Here is a 14,447-nt window from a genome sequence, read left to right as displayed (position 1 = left end):
AAGGATAAGCATGGTAAGTTTCAGGAACTTTGGATAACGAAGGATACTATGAGATTAGTCAAAAAGAAAAGGGAAGCATTTGTAAGGGCTAGAAGGCTGGGAACAGATGAAGCCTGTGGAGAATATAAAGAAAGTAGGAAGAAACTTAAGCAAGGAGTCAGGAGGGCTAAAAGAGGTCATGAAAAGTCATTGGCAACCAGGATTAAGAAAAATCCCAAGGCCTTTTATACATTAGTAAAAAGCAAGAGGGTAGCCAGGGAAAGGGTAGGCCCACTCAGGGATAGAGGTGGGAATCTATGTGTGGAGCCAGAAGAAAGGGGAGAGATATTAAATGAGTACTTCTCATCTGTATTCACCAAAGAGAAGGACTTAGCGGTCGATTTGTCTAGGGAAGAGTGTGTAAATAGCCTGGATTATGTTGACATCAAAAAAGAGGTGTTAGGTGTCTTGAAGAATGTTAAGGTGGATAAGTCCCCGGGACCAGATAGGATCTGCCCCAGAGTATTGAGGGAGGCAAGGAAGGAGATTGCTGGGGCCTTGACAGAAATCTTGGTATCCTCACTGGCTACGGGTGAGGTCCCAGAGGATTGGATAATGGCCAATGTTGTTCCATTGTTTAAGAAGGATAGCAGGGATAATCCAGGAAATTACAGGCCAGTGAGCCTTACGTCAGTGGTAGGGAAATTATTGGAGAAGATTCTTCGTGACAGGATTTACTACCACTTGGAAGCAAATGGGCATATTTTTGAGAGGCAGCATGGCTTTGTGAAGGGGAGGTCGTGTCTCACTAACTTGATCGAGTTTTTCGAGGAAGTGACCAAGATGATCGACGATGGAAGGGCAGTGGATGTTACCTACATGGATTTCAGTGAGGCCTTTGACAAGGTCCCTCATGGCAGACTGGTACAGAAGGTAAAGTCGCACAGAATCAGAGGTGAGCTGGCAAGATGGATACTGAATTGGCTTGGTCATAGAAGACAGAGGGTAGCAGTGGAAGGGTGCTTTTCTGAATGGAGAGCTGTGACTAGTGGTGTTCCGCAGGGATCAGTGCTAGGACCTTTGCTGTTTGTAGTATACATAAATGATTTGGAGGAAAATGTAACTGGGCTAATTAGTAAGTTTGCAGACGACACTAAGGTTGGAGAAGTTGCAGATAGTGAAGAGGATTGTCAAAGGATACAACGGGATATAGAATGGTTGGAGACTTGGGCGGAGAAATGGCAGGTGGACAAATGCGAGGTAATGCATTTTGGAAGGTCTAATACAGATAGGAATTATATAGTAAATGGCAGAACTCTTAAGTGCATCAACGGGCAGAGAGATCTGGGTGTACAGGTCCACAGGTCACTGAAAGTAGCAACGCAGGTGGATAAGGTAGTCTGCAAGGCAAATGGCATGCTTGCCTTCATCGGCAGGGGTATCGAGTATAAAAGCTGGGAAGTCATGCTGCAACTGTATAGAGGCATGGTTAGGCCACACTTGGAATATTACGTGCAATTCTGGTCACCACATTACCAGAAGGATATGGAGGTGTTGGAGAGGGTGCAGAGGAGGTTTACCAGGATGCTGTCTGGTCTGGAGGTTATTAGCTATGAGGAGAGGTTGGAGAAACTCGGACTGTTTTCACTAGAGCGATGGAGATTGAGGGGCGACTTGATAGAAGTTTACAAAATTATGAGTGGCATGGACAGAGTAGATAGTCAGAAGCTTTTTCCCAGGGTGGAAGAGTCAATTACTAGGGGACATAGATTTAAGGTGAGAGGAGAAGACCATAAAGGTGATGTGCGGGGCAAGTTTTTTACGCAGAGGGTAGTGAGTGTCTGGAATTCTCTGCCAGAGGAGGTGGTGGAAGCAGGTACGATAGTGGTGTTTAAGAGGCAGCTTGACATATACATGAATAGGATGGGAATAGACGGATATGGACCCCGAAATGTTTTAGTTTGACAGGCAATATGATCGGCGCAGGCTTGGAGGGCCGAAGGGCCTGTTCCTGTGATGTACTTTTCTTTATTCCTTGTCACTGATAATATGAATATTATGAAAGATTTATATTTTGGAAAAATTACATTTGCAAAGACATATTGGAACAATGGAGTTTACATTAAAAGGGAGAAACATGTATAAAGATGATGAGGTTGTGTAAGGAAGAAGGCATTCTAAGATCTCACACAAATGCGAAAAGCCTCCAACCTCTGTGCATCAAGTGCTGTCAACAGGAACCGAATCTAAGAAAATTCATTGCGAATATCCCTGTCCAGAGTATTGTGTGCTTTGCCTGGGTCTGTTGAAATGTATTTGCTTTTACTGTTGCCTTAACAGAGGTGTAACTGGGAGTCAGCTTAGTTAGGGGATTTAGGAATTATAATAGTGGTGTTTTGTAGACCAATGTATGTTCTTAAAATCTTTTCTATTAATAAATGTTTAATTTAGTTTTGTAAAAAAAAAGTCTAAGTTTTGGTGGGCTCATTACTACTGAAAAAGTATGAATTGCAAAAAGTTGTGGCAGCAGTTTCAAGTTTCCCTCTGGGATTTGAGCAGCTCGGCATTTACCATTCACTGTGCCAGTAACAACATTCTATGGCACCTTGAATCCATAAGACCATAAGACATAGGAGCAGAAATTAGGCCATTCAGCCCATCGAGTCTGCTCCACCATTCAATCATGGCTGATAAGTTTCTCAACCCCATTCTCTCGCCTTCTCCCCGTAATCTTTGATCCCCTTACCAATCAAGAATCTATCTATCTTGGCTTTAAATACACTCAATGACCTGGCCTCCACAGCCTTCTGTGACAATGAATTCCATAGATTCACCACTCTCTGGCTAAAGAAGTTTCTCTTCATCTCTGTTCTAAAAGGTCTTCCCTTTACTCTGAGGCTGTGCCCTCAGGTCCTAGTCTCTCCTACTAATGGAAACATCTTTCCCACGTCCGCTCTATCCAGGCCTTTCTGAAACTTACAGAGTATTATCAGATCCCCCCTCATCCTTCTAAACTCCATCAAGTATAGACCCAGAGTCCTCAAATGTTCTTCATAGGTTAAGCCTTTCATTCCTGGGATCATTCTCATGAACTTCCCCTGGACCCTCTCCAGGGCAAACACATCCTTTCTGAGATACGGGGCCCAAAATTGCTCACAATATTCTAAGTGTGGTCTGACCAGAGCCTTATAAAGCCTCAGCAGCACATCCCTGCTTTTATATTCTAGTCCTCTCAAAATAAATGCCAACATTGCATTTGCCTTCCTAATTACCGACTCAACCTGCAAGTTAACCTTAAGAGAATCCTGGACTAGGACTCCCAAGTCCCTTTGCACTCCAGATTTCTGAATTCTCTCCCCATTTAGAAAATAGTCTATGCCTCTATTCTTCCTGCCAAAGTGCATGACTTCACACTTCCCCACATTGTATTTCATCTGCCACTTCTTTGCCCATTCTCCTAACCTGTCCAAATCCTTCTGTAGCCTCCCCACCTCCTCAATACTACCTGTCCCTCCACCTATCTTTGTATCATCTGCAAACTTAGCCAGGATGCCCTCAGTTCCTTCATCTAGATCATTAATGTATAAAAAGTGAAAAGTTGTGGTCCTAACACTGACCGTTGCGGAACTCCACTAGTCACCAGCCGCCATCCCGAGAAGGACCCCCTTATCCCCACTCTCTGCCTCGTGCCAGACAGTCAATCTTCTATCCATGCTAGTACCTTGCCTTTAACATCATGGGCTCTTATCTTACTGAGCAGCCTCCTGTGTGGCACCTTGTCAAAGGCCTTCTGGAAGTCCAAGTAGATAACATCCATTGGCTCTCCTTTGTCTAACCTACTCGTTGCCTCCTCAAAGAATTCTAACCGATTTGTCAGGCATGACCTCCCCTTGTTGAAACCATGCTGACTTTGCCCTATTTTACCATGCACTTCCAAGTATTCTGAAATCTCATCCTTAATAATGGACTCTAAAATCTTACCAACGACCGAGGTCAGGCTAATCGGCCTGTAATTTCCCGTCTTTTGCCTCACTCTCTTCTTAAACGGGGGAGTTACATTAGCGATTTTCCAGTCCTCTGGGACCCTCCCTTACTCCAGTGATTCCTGAAAGATCACCACTAATGCCTCCACTATCTCTTCAGCTATCTCCTTCAGAATTCTGGGGTGTAATCCATCTGATCTAGGTGATTTATCCACCTTCAGACCTTTCAGTTTTCCTAGCACCTTCTCCTTAGTAATGGCCACCATACTCACCTCTGCCCCCCCCCAACTCTCTTGAACTTTGGGGATGTCACTTGTGTCTTCCACAGTGAAGACTGACGCAAAGTATCTATTCAGTTCCTCCACCATTTCTTTGTTCCCCACTACTACTTCTCCAGTGTCATTTTCCAGCGGCCCAATGTCCAATTTTGCCTCTCTCTTACCCTTTATATATCTAAAAAAAACTCTTGCAATCTTCTTTTATATTACTGGCTAGTTTACTCGCATATTTAATCTTCTCCCTCCTTATTTCTTTTTTAGTTGTCCTCTGTTGGTCTTTGTAGGCTTCCCAATCCCCTGGTTTCCCCACTGCTCTTCGCTGCATTATATGCTTTCTCTTTAGCTTTTATACTGTCCCTGACTTCCCTTGTCAGCCATGGTTGCCTTATCCTCCCTTTAGTATGTTTCTTCTTCCTAGGGATGAACTTTTGATGTGTCTCTCAAATTACTCCCAGAAACTCTTGCCATTGCTGTTCCACTGTCTTTTCTGCTAGGCTCATCTCCCAGTCAATTCTGGCCAGCTCCTCCCTCATGCCTCTGTAGTTGCCTTTATTCAACTGTAATACCGTTACATCTGATTCCAGCTTTTTCCTCTCAAATTGCAGGGTAAATTCTATCATATTATGGTCATTTCTTCCTAAGGGTTTCTTCACCTTAAGCTCCCTTATCAAATCTGCCTCATTCCACATCACTAAATCTAGAATTGCCTGTTCCCTAGTGGGCTCCAGCACAAGCTGCTCCAAAAAGCCATCTCGTAGACATTCCACAAATTCCTTTTCTTGGGATCCACTACCAACCTGATTTTCCCAGCCTACCTACATATTGAAATCCCCCATGATCATTGTAACCTTGCCTTTCTTACACACCTTTCCTATCTCTTGGTGTATCTTGTGCCCCACATCCTGACTACTTTCAGAGGCTTGTACATAACTCCCATTATGGTTTTTTCACCTTTGCGGTTCCTCAACTCTACCCACACAGATTCTACATCATCTGACCCTACATCATTTCTTGAAATCAATTTAATTTCATTTCTTACTAACAAAGCAACCCCACCCCCTCTGCCAACCTGTCTATCTTTTCGATAGGATGTATATCCTTGGATATTTAGCTCCCAGTCCTGATCCCCTTGCAGCCACGTCTCCGTAATGCCCACCACATCATATTTGCCAATTTCAATCTGCGCCACAAGCTCATTTACCTTATTTTGTATACTGCGTGCATTCAGACACAATGCCTTCTGTCCTGTATTTCCCATCCCCTTTCTCATTGTCATCCCTATATCTGATGTGCTTGAAGTTAGATTCCTAGCCCTTTCCAAACACTATTTTGTGTTCTGGAGACTTTAATAGCCTCTCCTGGGCTCTCCTTTCTTTTCAGTTTTTTCATAATTTTCCATGAAGTTGAAACACACACACCACACACACCACACACACGCTGCTTTGTTTCCCATTAATCATACTTCTTGGAGTTTTACCCTTCCCTCCCCTCCTACTTTCTAGTTTAAAGTCCTCTTGACCACCCTATTTACCCTTTTCGCTAGAACATTGGTCCCAGATCGGTTCAGGTGGACACCGTCCCAACAGTACAGATCCTTCCTGTTCCAATACTGATGCCAGTGCCCCACGAAATGGAACCGCTCTTTCCCGCACCACTCCTTTAGCCACATGTTTCCCTTATTCTCGCATCCTTATGCCAATATGCACATGGCTCAGGTAGTAATCCAGAGATAATAAGCCTTGAGGACCTGTTCTTTAATTTAGTTCCTAGTTCCTGATAATCCCCAAACAGGTCCTCTTTCCTAGTCTTACCTATGTTATTTGTCCAGACATGGACCACAACAACTGGATCCTCCCCCCCAACTCCAATATCCTTTCAAGCCGGTCAGAGATGTCCCTCACCCTGGCACCAGGCAGGCAACATATCTTGCGGGACTCTCGATCCTCGGGAAGCCTGCAATGTTTCACGCTGAGCACAAGGAGTGTGAAGTGTTTATCCCTCTGGAGTAGAGAATTTTGGTCACCTTTCTGGTATAGTAACAGCACAGCAAACTGGAAGACATCATTGACACTACCTGCTGTAGCCTGGATCAACTCCATGGTGCAAAGGTTAAGGGCCACAATGACCTTGACAGCCACAGGCTGTGCTGCCCAAGTACTGACTTGGAGCTCCAGTTGTACCTGTGCCAGGTGACATCTTTCTATAACTTCCTCCTTTGTGAGTCACCGTTGTCTGCTACATTGCTGCAATAGATGCTGCCTGAATATTCACTCTGGCAATGGCCTGCTGCCCAGTGCCCTTTTCCTCCCCTTCTCCTAGCTGCTCCTGCCTTCTTCACTGCTCCACCTTTTTTTTCATTCATTCAGGGGATGTGGGCATCGTATTGCCTGTCCTTAATTGCCCTTGAGGTGGTGGTGGTGAACTGCCTTCCTGAACCACTGCAGTCCCTGTGGTGTAGGTAACCCACAATGTTGTTGGGAGGGAGTTCCAGGATTTTGACCCAGCAACAGTGAAGGAATGGCGATATATTTCCAAGTCAGGATGGTGAGTGGCTTGGTGGGGAACTTCCAGGTGGTGGTGTTCTCATGCATCTGCTGCTTTTGTCTGTGGGTTTGGAAGGTGCTTTCTAAGGAACCTTGGTGAGTTCCTGCAGTGCATCTTGTAGATAGTATACACTGCTGCTACTGTTCGTCAGTTGTGGAGGGAGTGAATGTTTGTGGATGGGGTGCCAATCAAGCAGGCTGCTTTGTCCTCCTCCAGCCCAAAAGACAGAATTAACAGATCACCTATGACCTTGTGGCAGGTGCCACCGATGGGCACAGGGGACCCCAAAGGAGGTTCCTCCCCCCCTTGCCCGACACCAGCTCATCCAGTAAAAGCTGCCAAATTAACCACCTGTCGTGAGTAAAATAGTGGTAGGACAGGATGAGACAATTAATTGGCCACTTAAGGGCCTCAATAGGCCCAAGGATAGACCTGGCCACCTGACATCCACTGCCCCACTCGTAAAATGGGAGACAAGTTGGGGTAGGCAGGCCATGCGCTACATTTTGCAAGCCTCCTCCGCCTTCAAACCTGCCAGCAGGGTACCACAAAATTCCACCCCAAAAGCTAACTGGCAGCCTAAAACAACAAACTAACAACAATAATAATAACTACTTGCCTTTATATAGAATCTATAAATATAGTAAAACATCCCAAGGCACTTCAGAGGAGCGTTATCAAACAAAATTTGACACTTTGCCTCATAGGAGATAGTAGGGAAGAAAAGAAGTATGCTTTATGGAGTATCTTAAAGGAGGAGAGAGAGATAGAGTGACAGAGAGGTGTAGGGAGGGATATCCAAGTTAGGACCCAGACAGCTGAAGGCATGGCTGCCAATTATGGAGCAATAAAAATTGGGAGTGCGCAAGAGGGCAAAATTGGAGCAGTGCAGATATCTTGGAGAGTTGTGGGGTTGGAAGAGAATACAAAGATAGGGAGGGACAAGACCATGGAGGGATTTGAAAACAAGGATGAAAATTTTAAAACTGAGGTAACTAATCTGTGAAGAAGTGGATAAATGAATATTGGGGTCCTTGCTAACTAATAGAACCATGATTTCTTGGATGAGCTTACCACTTGACAGGTTAGGTGCTGAAGTAGACCTATTTTTCAAAAGGGTCTATAAACAAGAGCAAGAACCTTATTTTATTATAATGAGGCCTTTTAATATTTCCAGCATAAGCACTGGACACCTGAGAAACAGTCTAGTTCAATGCAGCAGGCAGTACATTACTGCCATTGGAAGGGGATATATTGGACCTTTAGATGCCAGTTTTACACCTATAAAACAAACACAGTCCAATTAAATTTCCAGGCCTATATATTTTTGAAACTTTGGGCTGGATTTTATGTATTCACAATGGGCATAATTTCAGCAGGAGGGCACATAAAGTAGGGCGGGTGCCCAGTCCACCACCTTTCCAAACAAACCGAGCTCACCCCCATAACACGGTTGGTGGGCAGGTGTTGAAATTAGCAGCCCACCCATCATGTTTAAAAAATATAATTAAGGGTCAATTGAGCTTATTAACAAGCCAGTTGACCCTGATAATATACTGCCCATGCCATAATACGGATGGCGGGGGCAGGCGGTTGGAAGTGGGCAGGCCATCTTTTTAAAAAGTATTTAAAAGAGCCAGAAGGTAGGGGGTTCCCACTTTGCCCTTTGTACATTGGGGACATCCTCCTAAAGAAAGTAACACCCCCTTCCTTCCTACTCTCCAAACTCAACACCCCCTTTGCCATTGCCCCCTTAAACTCCCCAAGCTGACGAAACCCTCCCGGCCCAATACCCAGGACTTACCTCATGCCAGGATCCATTGGGCCTTATTCTTGGGACTGGTTGCAGTCCTGACAGCACCCACTATTGAGCTCTTGGTGCTGCCAGGACTGCTGGAGCTGCCAGCCAATCTGATTGGCCGGCAGCTCCTACAGGCAGGACTTCCTCCCCAGTGCAGCACAGAAGTCCCACTGTTAGTCAATTTAGCTCATCCGTAGAGTATTATGGCTGTGGCACAGGCTTGCACAGGGCTTCCAACGGACTTTGCTTCAAATGCAGCCCTCTGTTTCAGTAAGCTTCAAGCTCACATTGCAATAAAAAAACATAAATGTTGACACTTCTGCTCAGGATCTTACTGTGAAAATGTCAGTCAAACAGTTAAGAAATGTAGTGAACTACACTGATCATCTGCCACCATCTTTGATATTAAAACCATGACTGCTCACTGAGCTGAACAATGTAGCAAATTCAGTTTATAAAAAAAAAAGGAAATTCTGCTTTAATGGTTCCTCTCTTGCACTGTGGGCTGCAAGATCATTTATAATACATCAAATATGGGATTTGATCCTATTGGGTATATATTCCCAGTTCCGAGAGTCCTGCTGCGTAAATATGCCAAGAATATTAGATTTACATAGCCTCCCATTGCTCACAACTGCGTCCATTCCCCATCATAAAAAAAAGATGCAATTTATCCAGTTGGCTGGTTGATGACGATCACAATCATTTGTTTCCATAAAGCAGAAGACGCTTGGCACATCAGGGGAGTTAAATCAAGAAAGCAATTAAGTACAAGGGAAAGGTTTGAGTTAAGATGATAAATGATCTAACATAGAAGACATACAGTACATAATTTAATCAGGGTTACAAAACTGACATTGTACTACATCTCAGTGTTGAATTCTATCTCTGGTTGCTGCTAGTGCAGCTGTTGAGTCATCTGCAGAGACAACTGCAACAGCAACAATACAAGGCCAAGTTACAGAACTACCTCTTGATGCTTCAGCTGCTTTGTGCATTATAACTTTCACTGTCCACTTTGATTTTCACATGGGTCCGATGTTCAACTTACTGACTTTATGTAGAAGCCTGCTCGATAATGGCCTGTTATAAAGTTAATGGAATCATGGAGGTTCCTCAATTTTCTTTTGCATAATATATTTCTAACCTACGTAAAATATAAAGCAAATCGGACTGGTGCCAGAAAGACTGATTCAGAACAAGATTACATTTCACATATATGAGTAAGCATATAATTGAAATATACTTTGCAATGAAATATAATACATAATCCCTTTGTCAGCTTATAAATATATCATCTCCTTTCTGCCCCACAGTGCAAATGCTGTATCTCAAATATATATTGGAACTAAACCAATTTGAACTTCTTCAGATTTGGTGTGTAATGTTTACTGATGAGAGTAGGGGGAGAATATGAGCTCATTTATATAATAATTACAAATGGAGCCTGAATTTGATCAAAATAAAGACCCTGTTTGCTATAATATGCTGCAGGTACAAGCGTGGACATTGGATTCGTGACTAAACTATGATTAACATTTGTTTCGTTCTCTAAACATATGCTGTTTGCTAAATGTAAAAGTACTGTTTGTTATCATGGGATTATCTCTGAAATTAATTTTGTCATTTAAAACACCCCCTAAATAAATAAAGGCTGCATAAGTATTCCAAGTATAAAGATTTGCTTTGCCAAGATGCTGAAACAAATGACTTGTTAACTGGGGTTACAAGAGACCTTGAGAAAGTGTAACACAAGGTTAAACACTCAGGAAATCATAATGGTAAACATTCTGTATTTGAAACCGTCAACAATAACATTCTGTGGCTATATGCACCATTGTAACAGTTCGGTTACTTACATACGACAGGAATTGATAACATTCAAATCAATAAGGTTTTCTTTACCACCTGCATTCTTAGAAACTCTCATCCTCATGTTGCGCAAAAATATTTTGATTAAGCTCTGGGGATGCCCAGGTGAAGCTGTACTGATTGTACTTGGGGCTTGCCTCTTCTACTTGCCCCAAGGGTATCATACATAAATGAGCCTTGATTGGCAACCCTTGGACACCAGGTACGCCACATGAAGAGAGAGAAAAGGCTTACTATAAAGCAATGTAAATGTTGTTTCTAAGTTCTTTTGATATAAGCCTACATTTTCTAATTGGTATTACTACTGATGTCCAAATAACACCAATCCAAAGATCTGAGCCTTTGTTCCTTCATATTTATGTAAACTGAATGACTAGTTACCACCTCTAGGCCTTCTCCTGTCTTGATGTCTTCTCTGATCTTAAACAGATTACTGAAATCTCTCTTGTCGAGATACCTCCAGGTAGGTCAGTATCCTTATCCACATCAATGACTTCTCTTCCCTCTGCAACTCGATCAAGACCAACACTTGGGTTGTGCCACCATTGAATTACATCATGGCTGACCTATAGCTCAACTCCATTTACTTTCCTTTGCTCCATATCTTTTAAGAAAAAGTTATTCCAGATGTCATCTGTAAATGGTTTAGCTCTAATTTTAAAGATTATTCTCTCCCTGGCTTTGGATTCCTCTACCAGGAGGAAATTATTTATCTCTAACTCTCTAATTTCAAATACCTCAAATAGATCACCTCTTAACTGTCTAAATTCAAGGGACACAAACCACGTTAATATAAACCTGTCTTCATAATTTAACACTTTAAACCCCAGTATCATTCTGGTGAATCCACAATGTACCCCTCCAAATCACTTCCCTGAGGCATTATGCCAAATAGGGTCTGATTAAAGCTCCGTGTCACAGAAGCATCATTTCCTCACTTTTGTATTTCAACCCCCTACCTCCCCGGAGATAAAGACCATCATTCCAATAGCCTTTTGGATTATTATTAACAAGGTACAGAAAGTAAAAGATCATTTGCCATGCTAACACTTCTCTCATTTTCCTGGACAGGATAAATACTGAAGCTTACCTAATGACTAATGCTCTCCTAGCAATTCCCTGCCATTTTCCTCTCTCTCTCTCTCCACCTTTAATTTTATTAAGTTGCTACTTTAGACTAGTTAATGCTTCTATGAACCTCCCCTTCATCCTAAGCTACAAATACAGTGCTCCTTATTCTTCCTCCCTCCGTCTGCCTGTCTCACTGAGCTGCAATCAAGACTCAATGCACCGTTACTTATCCTAAACCAATCATCACTGCATGGGCCTTACCTCCCCAATCTTCCCAGCCTCCTACACTTTAAAACCCAAACTTGGTGTCACTTGATCACTGCTTCCCAATTACCATGATTTTCCACTCCCTTTTACAGTATTTGTGGGATCCTGCACTGTGGGCCTTGATCTCCTCACTTAAAAGACTTCCTTATATATATATATATATATACATGTTCTGATTTTTAGCTCCATTTATACTATGTCTAGACTTGTTACATTCCAAAATCACAGAAGTAAAATTTAAGGCAGTATCCTGCAAGGGCCCTGGTGCTCTGAATTTCACCTGCATTCAACGCTGGACGAGATCAAATTCTGTCAAGTGAGGGCAGCCCTTTACGTAAACAACCACAAACAATAAAACATGCACTCTGTTTGAAAGAATATTGTAATGTGATTGGGTTAGTTTTCATTGTAACAAAGGCTGGCCTTAAGAATTGACAAAACCCCTTTGTTCATTCTTCAAAGCCTTGCAAGTCTAGTTGTGCTAGTATTGTGTTGACAGGCAACATAAAAGGTCATTTTTGTTCCTGATGGTAGTAAATTTAGTTAAACTTTGTGTTTATTCATTTGCTTTCAATTAAAAACAGAATCTGGATACAGCAAGTCAGTAGGGTACTGCACAAGCAAACAGTGACTCATTCACAAGTCCTAGCTGCATAATGTACAGGTAATGCAATGACTGTTCCATATACAGAGAACAAGCCCTGATAGTATAGTGTACAAGGAAAACAGTGACTAGGAAAGACAGAATAAGCAAACCATTGATTAGCCAAGAAGCACAAGACAAACTATGATAACATATATAGCAAAGACATAATTGGGCCGATTCAAAGAACAAGGCAAGCAGCAAAGAAAAATTTGACAACTTGTTATCCTCATTGTCCTCTTTCGTACTAAATATTGTAACTCTGTTTGACTGGAACATAAGAAATACAAGAACACAAGAACAGAAGAAATAAGACTAGGAGTAAACCATATGGCCCGTCAAGCCTGTTCTGCCACTCAATACAATCATGGCTGATCATGAACTTCAACTCACTTTTCCGTCTGCTCCCCATTTCTCTTGATACCCCGAGACTCAAAATCTGTCTATCCCTGCCTTAAATGTATTCAATGTAGGAGCATCCACAACCCTCTGGGATAGAGAATTCCAAAGATTCACAACACTTCGAGTGAAGCAATTTCACCTCATTTCAGTCCTAAATGATCATCCCTTCATCTTGAGACTGTGGCCCTGTGTTTTAGATTCTCTGACCAGAGGAAACAATTTCTCAGTGTTTGCCCTATCAAGCCCCTTCAGAATCTTAAACAAAAACAGAATTACCTGGAAAAACTCAGCAGGTCTGGCAGCATCGGCGGAGAAGAAAAGAGTTGACTTTTCGAGTCCTCATGACCCTTCGACAGAACTAGGTGATGGAGGAGGGAGGTCAAGACCTAAAGTTGTTGAATTCAATATTCAGTCCAGAAGGCTGTAAAGTGCCTAGTCAGAAGATGAGGTGTTGTTCCTCCAGTTTGCATTGGGCTTCACTGGAACAATGCAGCAAGCCAAGGACAGACATGTGGGCAAGAGAGCAGGGTGAAGTGTTGAAATGGCAAGCGACAGGGAGGTTTGGGTCATTCTTGAGGACAGACCGCAGGTGTTCTGCAAAGCGGTCGCCCAGTTTACGTTTGGTCTCTCCAATGTAGAGGAGACCGCAATGGGCCAAACATAAACTGGGCGATCGCTTTGCAGAACACCTGCGGTCTGTCTGCAAGAATGACCCAAATCTTCCTGTCGCTTGCCATTTCAACACTTCACCCTGCTCTCTTGCCCACATGTCTGTCCTTGGCTTGCTGCATTGTTCCAGTGAAGCCCAACGCAAACTGGAGGAACAACACCTCATCTTCCAACTAGGAACTTTACAGCCTTCCGGACTGAATATTGAATTCAACAACTTTAGGTCTTGACCTCCCTCCTCCATCCCCACCCCCTTTCTGTTTCTTCCCCCTTCCTTTTGTTTTTTTCCAATAAATTATATAGATTTTTCTTTTTCCCACCTATTTCCATTATTTTTAAATATTTTTAAATCTTTTATGCTCCCTCCACCCCCACTAGAGCTATACCTTGAGTGCCCTACCATCCATTCTTAATTAGCACATTCGTTTAGATAATATCACCAACTTTGATACCTATGTGTTCTTTTGTTCTGTTGTCTGTGACATCTTTTGATGATCTGCTTCTATCACTGCTTGTTTGTCCCTACAACCACACTACCCCCCTCCACTTCTTCCCCCCACCCCCCCCCCCACCCCACCCCCAACACCTTAAACCAGCTTATATTTCACCCCTTCCTTGGATTCACCTAGTTCTGTCGAAGGGTCATGAGGACTCGAAACGTCAACTCTTTTCTTCTCCGCCGATGCTGCCAGACCTGCTGAGTTTTTCCAGGTAATTCTGTTTTTGTTTTGGATTTCCAACATCCACAGTTTTTTGTTTTTATCCCTTCAGAATCTTGTATGTTTCAATGAGATCACATCTCATTCTTCTACACTATAGAGAACATAGACCCAGTTTACTCGGCTTTTCACCATAGTCAACCCCCTCATCCCAGGGACCAATTTAGTGAACATTTGCTGCACTAGCTCCAATGCAAGTATATCCTTCCTTAAATATGG

At 42.9% G+C, this 14,447-nt stretch overlaps 1 protein-coding gene across 1 annotated transcript in view; it reads right to left on the bottom strand.

Annotated features, from left to right (window-relative positions):
• Nucleotides 1–14,447, bottom strand: part of LOC121290839 (immunoglobulin superfamily member 3-like) — a 191,575-nt gene that overhangs the window by 166,013 nt on the left and 11,115 nt on the right. The window lies entirely within an intron of this gene.

This window comes from Carcharodon carcharias, chromosome 18 (genome assembly GCF_017639515.1).
Source record: "Carcharodon carcharias isolate sCarCar2 chromosome 18, sCarCar2.pri, whole genome shotgun sequence".
NCBI classification, from domain to species: Eukaryota; Metazoa; Chordata; class Chondrichthyes; order Lamniformes; family Lamnidae; genus Carcharodon; species Carcharodon carcharias.
Note: the sequence above shows the minus strand (reverse complement) of the source record. Positions and strands in the feature narration are given on the sequence as shown.